Consider the following 5,577-nt stretch of genomic DNA (forward strand, 5'->3'; position numbering starts at 1 on the left):
CTTTGTTTTAAACTGCAATTTCTTGAAAGTACAATCATCTTCCTTTAGCTGAAAAGTTGCAGGGCTACAAAAAAGTGAATATTTGTGGGGGAAAAGACTCAAAATGGTCAGTATTTGAAGCAGCCTGCAAAACTGGATAAAGAGTAGCAGTGAACTCCTCCATAGGGAGGTCAGAACACAGCTGGATTCAGGCACTGGATGTGCTCATATCAAAACAGGGCCCCAGAAAGAAGGAGAGGTGTGGTGGAAGGGACCATAGAAACAAATGAGAATTTTTATTATTTTTAGAATTACTGAGGTGAAAAAAGACCTCCAAGATCATCAAGTCCAACCTTAGTCTGGTCCATGCTGGGACCATGCTGAGAGCTTGAGATCTATCAATGATTCACCACTAAACGAGTTTATTGCTGGCAGTTTCCTTCCATTTGTTACCAAAATGGGAGAGTCCAGCACCCCTTTGCCACTGCTGCCCCCTAACCTCACACCCCTGGGAGATCCTCCCATCCAGGGAGCATTTCCCACTGCGGGATGCACAAAGCACAGGGAGAAGAGAGGAGAGGAGCTGCCAGGAGATATGCTGGGGGCCACAAGCAGAGAGCTGAAAGCCTCCTGAGATCCAGTTCTCACTTCCCAGCACAGAAGACAGCACACAGGGAAGGAGGGAATGTGGATGTGGGGCTGATTGCAGTGGAGAAAGATGCCAGACCTGGAAATTAATTATCTGTTTTCAAAGGGACTAAGTTCTCCAAACTAATGAGAATTATGAATAGAAAATTGTGGAAGGGGAAACAAAAAATTCTTTAAAGAAAGATATTGGGAAGTAAAAAAGCCACAAGCAGAGAGGCAGCTCTGCCTAAAAGCATGGAGGGTGGATGGAGTTGGCAACTGCAGATAATGCTGAACACAGGAGAACTGCAAAGGAGAAAAGAGAGTTCTCCACAAAGCAGAACTGGAAGATGTGGGAAATTGCTCAGGAAAGCTGAAAACAGTGGAAGAAAGGCTGTACCAGGCAAAATTACAATCAGTCATGGGATTCCTTCCCAGTGGGTCGGGTCCCACGTCCAAGAGTGGGGAAAACTCTTGGTGGGAATGCAGAAGGGCAGCAGTGAGTGAGGCAGATGGAGTCTGTTGGGCTTTAATGGACTTCTGGACCTTAATGGTTCTGCTCAGCTGTGACATGGGCTTGGCCCCTGGACTGGGTGGACACAAGTCCTCCAGGGGTGACTTGTCCCCAGGCTTTATCCAAACTGTGGCACTGGGTGTAATTTCTGGGATCAGATGTGGAAAAACATCCTGGCCCTGTGTCAAGGGATGACCAAGACAGATCCAAAGTACCTCCCTCTACCCACTCCTGTTTGTTTTGGAGGAAACCCCCAGGGAGTCCTGACATGTCCTCAAATCCCTGCTTTGGACAGGTGGGCACCAGAGTCTGGTGGTCCTGATGCAAATTTTGCATGTTGGGAAACATTTTTCTGTGTTCCCTAAAGCAGGGAGTGAATCCCACCATCAGATGGAGGTGTGAATGTCTCCTGGGCTCAGTGACATGTCCTTGGCTCCTCAAGGCAGCACAGCCCATTGCTCATCCAGTGCTGTTCACACCTGAATATATGGGAATTTCCAAAGCTCCTCCATGAAAAGGCCACATGGGACAAGCAAATGAGATGAGGTGCTTAGGAGAGAACAGGAATGAAAGGCCACATAGAATCCCTCTAAGGCTGCATTAAATGCCAGGCTTTGGGCCTTTAGAGGATGTGGGTCTTGTCAAGCAAACAAATGATGCAATTACAGGTTGGGCTGACAAAGGTAACTGCATAAACTGCAGAGACATAATGGGCTTAGACCACAGGAGACATTTCAGTTAATAATGCATAATATGCCAACGAAATGTTCATTTGGGGAATGCAGTGAGTGGGTAGGGGTGGCTGCTCCCCAGGGATCGGGAGGAAGCACTCAGCCAGGGACCATGGTCCTGCTGTGCTCTCGCAGGGGAAGGGGATCTGACCAGTGCTGGCAACACATCTGCCTGGTGGAGCTGGAAAAAGGTGTTCAGAGCACAGCAGTGACCTGGGAACAGCTCTTTTCCTGTTGGGGATTCCTGAGTGCTGGGCCCTGCTCCCAGGGCTGCCCCAGAGTCCATGGAGTTCAGTCAACAGCCCAACTGCAGAACTGAGAGCTGCTCATCCCTCAGCCACGGGGAGAGTGGAGCCATTGCCTTTGCTTCTGCTCCTCATCTTTGGAGATAAGTCATCTCAGGGCAATTTCCAGGGACAGCTCCGTCCCCCTCTGGGCTGGGTGTGCTTCACTCACTGTCCTCTGCTGTAGCCCAAGGGATGAACTAACTCCTCAGGGAAGGTGTTTCCAAGGGTAACTGTAGAACCAGTCCTGGCTCTGCTCTGAGGTCACAGAGGACACAGCAGGGCCTGGTGTTCAGCCAGCCCAGGGGTTTGCTTTGCCTGCCCACAGGTCTTTGATCCTCCCTTTGTTTGTGCCATCCAGGCCACCTCCCTCCCCTGTGGCTCTCAGAAGTCATTTGTCCCCAGCTGGTTTGGTTCAGGGACATCTGGGCTGGGTCAGTGACAGCATCTGGTGCTGACCCAGGCCAGGTTGGTGGGACAGGATAAGCAGGGACCTGGGCATGTGTCTGAGGACTCCTGGAGCCAAGTGTCGGGCTCCTTCACAGAGAGTGGGGACAGGAACGAGCAGCAAATTAATGAGATATTTGGTTGCCAGCTGGGATAGACTCGACTCCAGATGACCTCTGCATCTGGGAGCAGTGCCAGGCAGAAGAATGGGACAACTGGGATGAACTGATGCAGATAACAATAAAAAACCTCTGTTAACACTGACAAAGGAGGAGAGTGAAGAAGTGCTTTGTCAGGAGCCACCTCTTCCCCTCAGCCTCCATGTGCACAGTGAATTGTCTGGTTTGATGTTAAGTCTGTGCCTAAAGAATAGGCTGAGATTGATGTGAGACACACCTCCTCACCCAGGCCAACACTCCTCACCCACCTTTGCTTATGATGAGCTGATCACAGTACGACAAGTAGGGAGGGTTCCTCCAAACACTCCTTGAGGCCCCATCTCAAATCTGTGCTAAACCCTTGCAGCTCTCCATGGTGTTATACACAAGATGCATGCATAATAAATATTTATAATTATTTTAATAATGTATGGCTTCTAAGACATCATGGCAGCCAAAAGGGTTGTACTGGGAAATCAAGATGCATCCAGTTCTTTGCTGGTAGCAGAGAACAGCCCAAGACAGTGCATTGCCCACACCCATCTTCAGACAAGCCAGCCAGAAATGCTTTTAGTCTTGCAAGAAAGTTGCTTTATTGGTTAAACCCGTAGAGAAGAATGTGGATTTCAGAGAGGTGGATCAGCAAGACGTGAAGAAAAGGGCAGTCCACAGAGAGACCTTGCACAGACTGATCTGTACTGGAAGGAAGCAGAGTGTGTGTTGGCTGACAGACCCAGAGGAAGGTCCTGCTCAGCAAGAGAGCCTCTGGGGGTGCAGAGCTGCCAGGAAGGGGGTGAAGACCATGTGCAAAGCCCTAAGGAGGATTTTTGGTGCTTCCCCAGGTCATCGCCACACAAACACTTGGTTATCCAATTCTTTTAGATTCCACAGAAGATTAACTCAACTTTTTACCTCCACTTGCAAAGAGTGGCCAGGACAATGTGTGTTTGCATGAACAGACTCTTGGCACAGGTGGGGGGTCAGCTGGAGGTGAAACACAAACGTGTCTCTCTGCAAAGCCCGTGTGGGAGCTGAGGCTGCTGGTTCAAAATCATCCTGAGGTCTGGGTGGTGTCACAGACTGGAGTTTGGGCTGCTCCAGAGAGAATGTGGTGGGTGGAATCACACCAGACCAAGGACACATCTTATCCAAAAGTAATCCTTTAAATAATTGAGAGGGAAAGTTCATTAGTTCAGTGAGTGCTTATTCCTCTGTCATCTTTCTTGGTAAAGATCTGCACATTTTCCCCACACTGAACATGCCTGGCTCCAGCTCCCAGACACTGACCCCGTTACCTCTCCCAGTCTATTGAGGAGCCTTTCAGAACTTGGTGTTTTTCCACATTAAGCTGCTCTGTGTTGTGAGCACATTGTCTTTCAAGTGTCTCCTCAATTAGCTAAACAGGTTGAGGTTTTAAATCCTTCACTTCAAAGTGTCCTCTCCTACCCTCAAATCATTTTTATGGCTCTTTTTTGCACTCTCTCACTTTTTATCATCCATCTAATGCATGTGCTGGTCTCAGCCAGTCATCCCCAGGGGCTGGAGTCACCTCCCTGCCCTGGGCCCTCTCTGCTCTTGGAACATCTCAGAGCAGTGTTGGCTTTGCTGCTGCTGAGTCACATTGAGTTCCTGTGTTCCTCTGACCCCTAAATCCAGGGCAATGTTGGCACTTTTGGGATCAGCTCTGGGCATGGCTGCGTCAGCTGCAAAGCCAGACCTCTGCCAGAGCACCAGGGAGCAGAACTGAGACAGAAAAATATGTATGAGATGGAGATTGATCTTTCCTGTGCTCATCACCTTAAAAACAGTTGCTCTGGGTTTGCTCCAGGGTGCTGTTACCCCTCTGTTTGGCAGAGCAGAGTGTCCAACAGCTCCCTCGAGGCTGGCACTGCCAGTCCTGAGCATGGGGCAGAGCACTCGCCATGCCCACACCTCCCTCCAGTGTCCTGCCTTCTGCAGGAGGACACAGACCCCAACAGCCCCAGCACAGTCACAGCCCTGCAGTGCCCAGTCACCCCCTGCTCCCAGCAGGGCTCTGCTCACCCCGAGTGGAGCTGTGCTGCAGGGGCAGGAGCCAGAGAGAGGACACAAGACAGGGGGAACAATCCTGCCCTCGCCTATTTTTTCCAGATTCTTTCCCCCATCCTCTGGGGGAAGAACCTTTGGCTGAGATCCAACCTGAGCCTGCCCTGACACAGCTCCAGCCATTCCCTGGCTGCTGACCCTGGTCCCCCCAGAGCAGAGCTCAGTCCCTGCCCCTCCTCTGCCCCTGCCCAGGAAGGTGGAACTGCAGTGAGGTCTGCCCTCAGTCTCCTCTGCTCCAGCTGAACACACCAAGGAGAGCAGAGTGGGAGGGTTACAGGTTGGGAGAAGGAAAGAACGTGCCTTTTCCATGGTTTTACCCCACCTTGGTTATCACTGTGCCCTTCAGCAGTCCCAGCTGATCCTGCAGCACATCTGCCCTGCTGCTTCCCTACAGGATTTGTGCACACACACATGGACATGCCACTGACTCTTCCTAAACCTGCTCAGCAGGGCTCTTAGTAGGTTTGCTTGGCAGGAATCAAGGAAGACCAAATGCTCTAAAGACACATTCAACTAAAGTGAAGGCACTGGATCTACACTCTCTCTGTACTGCCAGGTGAGGGGATGTGCTGGAAAGTCATGTCCTCAAACAACTCCCCCAAACACGTGGGTGCTGAGCTCCCATGATCACAGACCTGGAGAGCTTTCAGTTCCTTTGGGGGAACAGCCCAGCTCCCTGTGTGCTGCCCTGAGGTGGGAGTTATCAGTCTGCTCAGCTGTGGTGCTGTTGTAGAGCCTGTCAGCTGCACTCT

At 50.8% G+C, this 5,577-nt stretch overlaps 1 long non-coding RNA gene across 1 annotated transcript; it reads left to right on the plus strand.

The window, feature by feature from the left end:
* The first annotated feature begins 1,237 nt into the window (after nucleotides 1-1,237).
* LOC135424416 (uncharacterized) lies at nucleotides 1,238-2,850 on the plus strand. Its single transcript, XR_010435207.1, has 2 exons — nucleotides 1,238-2,603; nucleotides 2,731-2,850. It is a non-coding gene; the product is annotated as an uncharacterized LOC135424416 (long non-coding RNA).
* Nucleotides 2,851-5,577: the final 2,727 nt, after the last annotated feature.

This window comes from Pseudopipra pipra, chromosome 19, assembly GCF_036250125.1.
Source record: "Pseudopipra pipra isolate bDixPip1 chromosome 19, bDixPip1.hap1, whole genome shotgun sequence".
NCBI lineage: Eukaryota > Metazoa > Chordata > Aves > Passeriformes > Pipridae > Pseudopipra > Pseudopipra pipra.